General features: G+C 52.8%; 1 pseudogene; it reads left to right on the forward strand.

The window, feature by feature from the left end:
* The first annotated feature begins 4,224 nt into the window (after positions 1-4,224).
* LOC143041211 (uncharacterized) lies at positions 4,225-8,706 on the forward strand (annotated as a pseudogene).
* Positions 8,707-10,121: the final 1,415 nt, after the last annotated feature.

The following is a 10,121-nucleotide window of genomic DNA, read 5'->3' on the forward strand; positions in this document are numbered from 1 at the left end:
TACGCTGCCCCAGCTCTCATAAATGTGGCGACTGCCAAGCTTGAAGACCTGGAGCCTTGCCAAAATGCCGCAGCAAGGATTATCCTAGGAGCTCAACCTTGGACTAAGATCGTTAACCTCCGAATGGAGGCTTCGTTGCCTTCATTAACATCACGGGTCAGAAGGCTGGAGGTCGACTTTCTTGCCAAGTTGGTCCAGAGCCCCAGGATAACTGAGCTGAGTCAGAGCCTTGTGACAGCTCTGGGACGGTTGGGTACTTTTATCCACTCCGATACCTGGCTGGCACAGGCGGCAGGGATCCTGGACTCCTTCAAGCTCACCAGCACTCTCCTTGAGAAAAGTAGGGACTCTCCACATTCAGAGTTCGAGCCCCCACCACCATGGCTGTCGATACCTGCAACTTTCGTTGTCACAAAGCTTCCCAATAAGAAGAAGTTATGTGACCAGGAGAGAGTACGAGCGCAGGCCCTACAAGGCGTCCGCGCACTGTCGAGACCTGGAACGGCGGTCTATTACACGGATGGCTCCGTAGACCCCAACAGGCCTCGTAGTGCGGGATCTGCTTTTGTGACGGATGGTTTGACCTACGGCAGGAGAGTATCTGATCATGCGTCCACTCTCCAAGCTGAGGCCATAGCGGTCCAAGGAGCGTTAGAGCATGCTCTAATATCTCGAGCTGGTCCTGTGGTGATCCACACGGATTCACAGTCCTTGCTAGGCAGTTTAGAATCGATACAGCCCAGCGACAATGTACGCCTACTGACCTCCATCCTAGCACTCCTGCTGAAGCTGCATCAGCAAGGCAGGAGTGTTACGCTCAACTGGGTGCCAAGCCACGTAGGCGTCCCAGGAAATGAGCTAGCCGACGCCGCGGCTGAAGCGGCGCGCAAAAGACCCGAAATCGATGTTGTCGTCCCTCTCAGCAGAAATCAGTTGCGCCTACGCACCAGGGCTCTGAATCAGGTACAACGGTTCCTTCAGCACAGACTGGAGGCAGAGGTGTCAGAGAGGGCGAGGTGGTACAGGGCAGTCACAGACTATGAGCCCCTTGTACGTCCTCGCTCCACACCAAGAAAAGTGGAAACTCTGCTCTTCCGTCTGCGGCTGAAGGACCGTTGTTTCTGGGAAATAAAGACCAACTCCACTCCTGAAGAAAGAAGATGCAGTCACTGCCGCCACCCCGAAGCCACCCTGAACCACTACCTCAAGCATTGCCCCGCAACTGCTTTTCTGAGGAGAGGGCCTCCGACAACATCTGAGGGTCTTGTGCGTCGCCTATGCCGCCACCTTAGCGATTACGAACTGCGTCGGCTGTTGGAGTGTCAGCCCCCCCTTTAATTATTATATATACATGTCTCTGTTCGGAAGGGTGAATTCATAGCGATGTACATACGTATATTGCATACGTATGCACATCTAATGTATGTATGAGTGTGTGTGACCAAGGACACACACACTCATACATTGAATCACCCCCCCCCCTTTTATTTGAATATATATATGCTCATTGTCCGGAAGGGTGTATTCATGGTGATGTGCATACACATATTGCATGCGTATGCACATCCAGTGTATGTATGAGTGTGTGTGGCCAAGGTCACACACACTCATACATTGGATCACCTTCCTCCCCTTTTTCTTACATTATATGAAGATGTCACCACCTACCATCAATTTAGTTACATTAAGAAGGGTGCATTCACGGAGATATGCATGCGCATTCTTATGCGTGTGCACATCTTGTGAATGTATGAGTGTGTGTGGCGGGCCCACACACACTCGTATGTACAATCACCCACCAAACGGGCTCACACTCAAAGCCCGTGGGAGCTCTCCCAAATTAAACACACACACGCACTGGAGAGGGCCTCCGACAACATCTGAGGGTCTTGTGCGCCGCCTATGCAGCCACTTAAGTCAGTTTGAACTGCGTCGGCTGGTGGAGTGTCAGCCCCCCCTTTAAAATATTATATATACATGTCTCTTTTGGAAGGGTGAATTCATAGCGATGTGCATACGTATATTGCATACGTATGCACATCTAATGTATGTATGAGTGTGTGTGACCAAGGACACACACGCTCATACATTGAATCACCCCCCCCCTTTAATTTCAATTTATATATGCTTATTGTCAGGAAGGGTGTATTCATGGTGATGTGCATGCGCATATTGCATGCGTATGCACATCCAATGTATGTATGAGTGTGTGTGGCCAAGGTCACACACACTCATACATCGGATCACCCCCCTCCCCTTTTCTTATATTATATTCACGAAGATGTCACCACTTACCATCCAATTCAGCTATAGTGAGAAGGGTGCATTCACGGAGATGTGCATGCGCATTCTGATGCGTGTGCACATCTTGTGAATGTACGAGTGTGTGTGGCTGGGCCCACACACACTCGTATGCACAATCACCCACCAAACGGGCTCACACCCAAAGCCCGTGGGAGCCTTAACTCCCAAATTAAACACACAAACACACACTCCCGGGCACCATCAAATTTAGTTACATTAAGAAGGGTGCATTCACGGAGATGTGCATGCGCATTCTTATGCGTGTGCACATCTTGTGAATGTATGAGTGTGTGTGGCGGGCCCACACACACTCGTATGTACAATTGTAAGGACAGGAATTTTGAAGGGATATTATTTTTGGAATTTCGTTTTATTTATCTATTTATTTATTTGAGAGACTGGGTATTATGGACGTCGTGACGGTTTTACTCAACCAAGAAGCAAAGTAGAAAATAGAGCCTTAATAGACCATGAATTTATTCTATTCTATATCTGCCTATCAAGATGTGTTGGCAAAGAGCCTTACTATAATCATTGAAGAAAAACATACAATAGGAGATAGCTACAAATATATTTCAGCTGATTTTGGTTCAACTAAAGCTTCGAGACGACATTAGAATGTTCTCGAACATAGCGGGCGCACCGTAGCTCCGCCCACCCGTGACGTCACTAAACACGTTCGGACAGAGGCGTAAACTAAGGCCATTAATTTTAAGAGTAATAGGAAAAATTCCCAACTTTCAGTTCAGGATTCCACTAGAGAAATAGTTTAGGGAGAGATTGTAGCAGCTAGGGGCTCTGTTGAGAAGCGAAATGAAGTTTTACGAAATAATACAACAGGGAGGTTAGTAGTTTACCCATAGATACGAACACATAGCCGTCTCGTTCTTTTTGTGCGCAGCTAAAATTTTAATCTGATGCCAAAAATGATTCCGATAACAGGTATGAACACGTTCTGTAAGATTAATGAAAACAAATGTCAATATGTGAGTTAAATGATATAGTGCAGATATAGTAGGTAGATAGTTATTATTATTATTAAGTTTTGAATCTGATGCCAAAAACGATTCCGATAACAGATATGGAAAAAGGGGTTTAAGGGAGTGTACTTCACAAACACTTTGCGTATATACATTAGCTATGAGGGTGTAATCCTTAGAGTACAATTCTGTCTGTGATCGTTCTCTAATAAGAATACGGGGTTGAAGGTAGACACAGTGCTGGAAGTAGACACAATATTGTAAGTAGACTTATACAGTGACCGGAAGGTTGGAGCGTAAATAACTACGTTTTTCCACGTGCCTGTGACCTTACTTATGATGCCCATAAGCAAAAAAAAAAAAAAAACTGTGTTATTAAATGTCTCGCATACCCATATATTTTTCATATTGTAAGGATCATTAGATTAGTTGGAGAAAACCACAATATACTTTTGTATTTCCTTACTATATTTTTGCTTCAGTGTAATAATTAACACATAGCAGACCTTCACTTATATTCTTTTACTACCCCCACTTGGGCATAGGCCTTTTCGCTACCCAGAACCAACCCCGAACGACCTGAGGAAAGGGGACGGAGTCAGACGTGAATAACAAGGAGCAGTTTCCATTTATGGTCAGATATATCCATATAGACGATTGGGTGGTGGCAGCGTATACCTTGATTTTTTTTATTTCCCAAATCGTTCTTATGTGGGTATCTCTGATCACTCCCATTGGAGGTGCTCTTGGTTAATCAATCGCAATCAATCGACGGCACCACACAATCACCCACCAAACGGGCTCACACTCAAAGCCCGTGGGAGCTCTCCCAAATTAAACACACACACATTCCCGGGCATTCCCTGACAGTCACTGTACGCTCGTAGAGCAAGGACCCAACATGGCGCAGTGAGTTCTCAAGTACCTACGATTGCTCAAGATGCCCCCACCTCGCCGGTCACCACGCTCGACGCCTTGGACCATCACCGAACAGCAGCAGGCCAACATGACGGCCCTTGGCGCCCACAGCAACACATTACCCACATCTCGGGTACCCCCCTCGGCTACTCCTGAGAAATGTGACCTGGAAATGACGCCGGCAGCCTTCAGGTCTTGGAGACGGTCAATGGAATGCTGGCTCCTTCTATGTAAATGGCCACAACAGGATGCGGTCCACCACATCAGGCTCCTCTGTACTCCATTACTGCAGCGCGCGATAGACGCCAGGTTCACCCTCGCCGAGTGGGACGCCCTAACACAACAGGAGTCGTTAGATGCCATAGGTAAGTTAGTGCTTCGCTCCTCGAACAAAGCGGTACAGTGGGCCGAGTTCTTTAATATTGCCCAGGGGCAGGACGAGTGCGTCAGTGACTATTTCATAAGGGGTGCTCAGAAAGCTAACGACTGTGCGTTTCAGTGTCCCCAGTGCAATTGCAACCTCTCAGAGTACCTGCTCCTGAAAAAGCTTACGGTAGGACTGCGTGACACGGTGTTAAAACAGCAGGTGTACCAAGTGTGCGATTCTACAGACAGCGTTGACGCCCTTAGGGCCATGTGTTCCGCGTACGAGGCGGCTCGCCGGCACGCCATGGACGAGAGCCCATGGCGGGAAGCCGGTCGTGCGGCTGGCACCGCACAGGTCATCGAAAACGAGAACTGCCCGCCTGACGTTGCGGCCACCACAGATGGCAAGGCGCAGCCCTCGCGTACCTGCTGGAACTGCGGTACCACACACGCCCTGGACAAGGCTTCTTGCCCGGCCAGGGAAGCTTACTGCATCGGATACAAGAAACGGGGCCACTTTAAGAGATGCTGCAGGAGCTCGAAGCGCCCCAACAACGCCACGCCTGCCAACGTCATCTCAGGCTCCGTGACAATAGCAGGCACACAGGTAACCCGCCAACCCACCGTGGAGGTAACAGTTACGCATGGAGGGGGAGCCAGGCACCGCACCGCGGCCATCGCAGACACCGGCGCCCAGGTGTGCGTCGCCGGGGAGGCTCTGCTGTCCAGGCTCCGCATTAGACCCGCGCAGCTGCGGGGGAAGGCGGCCTTGCGGGACGTGGCAGACCTGCCACTACAATGCCTCGGATCGTGCCGGTGCACCATATCCTTAGGCGGCCTTGCAGCAGAGCAAGACGTATACATCATACCCTCTGCCAAGTCGCTGTTCCTGTCGCTCAGCGCGTGCCAGGAGCTGGGATTAGTGCCCGCCAGCTTCCCCCACCACTCCCGGCCGGCGGTGCGGACGCTGACGGCAGAAAGTACAGCTCCTGAGTTCGGTCAGCCACCTATGAGACCTGAGACAATGCCATTCCCGCCACATGAGGAGCAGACGAAACGGCTGGAGGAGTGGCTGCTACAACACTTCTCGGCCACAACCTTCAATACCACCAGGAATCCTCTACCGGTGATGGAGGGCGTGCCTCACCACATCCACCTGGCACCCAACGCCATCCCCCACGCCTGCCACAGACCGGCGTCGGTGCCGAGACACTGGGAGGACGAAGTGAAGGCCCAGCTAGAAGAAGACATCAAGCGGGGCGTCATCGAGCCCGTCCCGGCAGGGGAGCCCACGGAGTGGTGCGCCCGCATGGTGGTGGTACCCAAGAAGTCTGGCCAACCTCGGCGCACTGTGGACTATCAGCGCCTCAACGCCGCGTGCCGAAGGGAGACGCACCACACCCCCGCCCCTTTTGACATGGTCTCTGGAGTCCCCAAGCACTCCTTCAAGACAGTAGCAGACGCCTATTGGGGGTACCACCAGGTTGAACTGGACAAGGAAAGCCGCCGTCTCACCACCTTCATCACCCCATGGGGAAGGTTCAGGTACTGCCGTACTCCCATGGGCCACTGCTCCGCCGGCGACGCGTACACCAAGCGTTTTGACGATGCCATTTAGGGCATTACGAGAAAATACAAGTGTGTCGACGACACCCTCCTCTACGACAGCAGCATCGAGGAGGCTTTCTGGCACACTTACGAATTCCTGTCGACATGTGCAGCCAAGGGGATTACTCTGAAGCCGGAGAAATTTCAGTTCGCTCGGAGGGAAGTCGATTTTGTGGGCTTCCGTCTGAACTGGGACGAATATAAACCCACGGATGAACGCCTTGCGGCCATCAAGAACTTCAGCATGCCGGACAAGCCCTCCATCTCGGACATCAGGTCGTGGTACGGGTTCGTGAACCAGCTTGCCCCCTTCCTCACCACGGCCCCAATCATGAACGACTTTAGGGAGCTCCTGAAAAAACCATGCGGCAGATCGGTGTATTGGGACGAGCAACTGCAAGAAAAGTTTCGTCGAGCCCAGGACACCATATGCCAGCTGGCCAAGGACGGCCTGGCGTACTACGACAAGACACGCCCGACAGTAGCCATCACGGACTGGAGCAGGGAAGGTATCGGATTCGTCATCCTGCAGCAATACTGCCAGTGCTCATCCGCTGTTGCCCCCTTCTGCTGCAAGGCGGGCTGGCGCCTGGCCCTGTGCGGCAGCCGCCACCTCACTGCTGCTGAGGCTGGCTACGCCGTAGAGGGAGAAGCTTTAGCCGTGGCGTGGTGCCTCCAGAAAGCCAGGCTGTTCTTGCTGGGATGCCCGAACCTCACAATTGTCACCGACCATCGCCCCCTCACCAAGCTCTTGGGGGACAGAGCTCTGTCAGAGGTGGTCAACCCGCGACTCTTCCGGCTAAAGGAGCGAACGTTGCAGTACCGCTTCCAGGTCAAATACCTGCCCGGGAAGAGAAACGCCGCGGCGGACTTTCTATCCAGGTACCCAGCCCTCAGAAGCCCCCCATCGGACGTTGATGCGGACCTGGACGAGGACCTCACCGAAGCAATCGCAGCTGCGGTGATTGCCACAGCAGGATACGAGGGTCACATCCTGGATGAGTCAGCGGTGAGAAAGCTCGCCGCCAACGACCCCGTGTATCAACTACTGGTGGCCAAAGTGCTAGCCGCGGACTGGCACCAACACAAATCACAAGAGGTGACCTGCCTGCGCCCATTCTATGGCGTAAGAGACAGGCTGGCAGTTATGCAGGACCTGGTGACGTACACATTCGAACAGGGGTGTGTACGCCTCGTGATCCCAGAGTCCCTCCGTCCACAGGTGGCTGCGAACTTACACGCCGGGCACCAGGGGCTCGACTCGATGCTGCGGAGGGCAAGGCAATGCGTATACTGGCCCGGAATGGAGGGAGACCTGCAGCACTACAGGGCATCCTGCACGTCATGCGAAACACACGCCCCCTCGCAGCCCGCGGAGACACTCGTCATCACACCGCCCCCAGAATACCCGTTCCAGTCTACAGTGGCAGACATGTTCCAGCACGAGGGAAACACTTACATGGCGTACGCCGACAGGCTCACTGGTTGGCTGGAGCTTACCCACTTCCCCTCCGGTGCCACATCGCAAAGAATCAAGACCCAATTGAGGCGTTACTTCACGCGATGGGGTGCCCCGGAACAACTGTCCACCGACGGAGGCACGAACCTGGCGAGCGAGGAAATGGCTGAATTCCTTAGGGACTGGGGCGTCATAGCACGCATATCGTCAGCACAGTACCCCCAGTCAAACGGGCGAGCAGAGGCGGCAGTAAAATCAGCCAAGAGAATCATAAAAACCAACACGGGCGGCGGTGGGACATTGGACACCGATAAAGCCTCCCTCGCTTTGCTCCAGTACCTCAACACTCCACTGCGAACAATAAACAAGTCCCCCGCCCAACTTGCCGCCGGCAGACAGCTGCGCGACGGGGTACCCACGGCCCGTTGGCACCTTAGGGTGGACAGGCACTGGGGCGGAACGCTTCGCCAGAGAGAGGTGCAGATAGGGGAGGCTGGTAACACCCTGATGGCCAACAGCACGCCCAGACACCTTCAACCCCTGGCCCCCGGTACCCGCGTGAGGGTTCAGAACCAGGCATCCAATGTGTGGGATCGCACGGGCATGGTAGTGGAGGCGCTCCCTCACAGGCAGTACACCATCAGACTCGACGGGAGTGGCCGCATTAGCCTCAGGAACAGGAAACACCTTAGGCCTACTTCCGCGCGAGCACTACCAGAGGCACGGAACGAGGTAACCTTAACAACCGAGCCCCCATCAACTCCTTCTCCACCCCAGCAACGCCTGAGAAGACAAACGAAGCGCCCAGGGTGGCTAAATGACTATATCTAATGTAGTGTACGCCCATTGTAATGTATAACGGGCACTGTCCCGTTGCACTCACAGTTGTGACGAACTGTATTCTATTTTGTTTCTTTGTATGCCTGGCCACTTTCGTTTCCTTGTGCCTTGTGGCCTACTGTACGTGACATTCGTCAGCTCAATGTGTTCTTGTTAGCACACATTATCTTGGAGGGGGGATGTTGGGTGGGTACAATACGTTTTCCCTCAGCGCCACCTATATAACGAGGCGTGCGGGCATTCCCGGGCTCTTCTGGCATCTGCAGCTATGACGTAAGCGTCATGTACTGCAGCGCGCAAGTTGGCCAAATTGGTCTGAGTTCGGTGCCGTCGGAAAACACGCCTAAGCATGTTCACCCGATAGTTGGCCTCTCTCACCTCGGGGGTATAATACCAGCTGTTCTTATGTTCTCTGGTGGACTGGCGAGTCTTTGGGATGGCTCTGTTGGCAGCCACCTGAATGGCTGCAGAAAAGTCAGCTTCCAACGTTTCCACGTCTTGTGGTGGGACGTAGGACGCTGCCCATTCTTCAACAGACTTCTCAAACACTGGCCAGTTTGCCAAAGCTGTCTTCCACCTGGGAACAGGTAATACAGCTGGTATGGGTGGTGAATCCCGTATGTGCACAGAGACACCGAAGTGATCGCTAGTGACAATAGGATGCACCTCCCAGGTTACCTTGGGCCAGCGGGTGACGAGGCACTTCTAAGGGTGATAAACGCGTCTTGGAGGACTGGCAAGCTACCAACAGCCTGGAAGACGGCAATCATAACGCCAATTCCAAAGCCAAAGGAACCAAGTGCTTACCGCCCCATCAGCCTGACAAGCTGCATGGGAAAGACAGCGGAGAGGATGGTGCTAAACAGGCTGCTGTGGAAACTGGGCCCATTGCATGAGCATATCCATGCTTACTGCAAGGGCACTGGCACAGGAAACAGTATAGCAACACTCCTCAATGCTGTCAGTGGAACACCGTCCATTGTGGTCTTTTTGGATTTGGAAAAGGCGTTTGAGCTGGCCAGTCCACTTGTGATATTAGACATCCTTGCTCGCAAGGGCGTAAAAGGCAAGCTGCTTTCTTGGATTGCTGACTATCTCAGTCACCGGTCTGCGAAAGTACGCTTTCAAGGTCACATATCAGAGGCCAGAATGTTGGAGAATGGCACTCCACAGGGGGGGGTCCTCAGCCCCACTCTGTTCAATGTGCTCGTCTCCAACATTCTGGAACTACCTCTACCACAGGGGTGCAAGGTCATCTGCTATACAGATGACATTGCGCTCTTAATTACTGGGAAACGGCAGTGCTTCAACAGGGCCCAACGCTGTTTAAGCACTGTGGCGACGGAATGTAGCAGGTTGGGGTTAAAGATCTCCCCTACAAAGTCGAAAGCTATGGCACTGAGACTCAGGATAGAGGGGAAGCACCTCACCATCCAGGACCTTAGGCTGGACTGGGTTCACCAGTATCAGTACCTGGGGGTCTGGATTGATGAGAGGCTCACCTTTCAGAGGGAACTTACCTATCTCAAGGAGAGACTGAAGGCAAGAACCACAGTTATGAGAGCAATGACGGGGAAGGCACTCGGTGCCACGCATCGGGTCCTTCGCACATTCTATGTGCACGCAGTCCGCAGTCTGGTGGACTA

The sequence above is a fragment of the Oratosquilla oratoria genome, chromosome 30 (assembly GCF_046742065.1).
Source record: "Oratosquilla oratoria isolate Oo_2021 chromosome 30, ASM4674206v1, whole genome shotgun sequence".
Lineage (NCBI taxonomy): Eukaryota > Metazoa > Arthropoda > Malacostraca > Stomatopoda > Squillidae > Oratosquilla > Oratosquilla oratoria.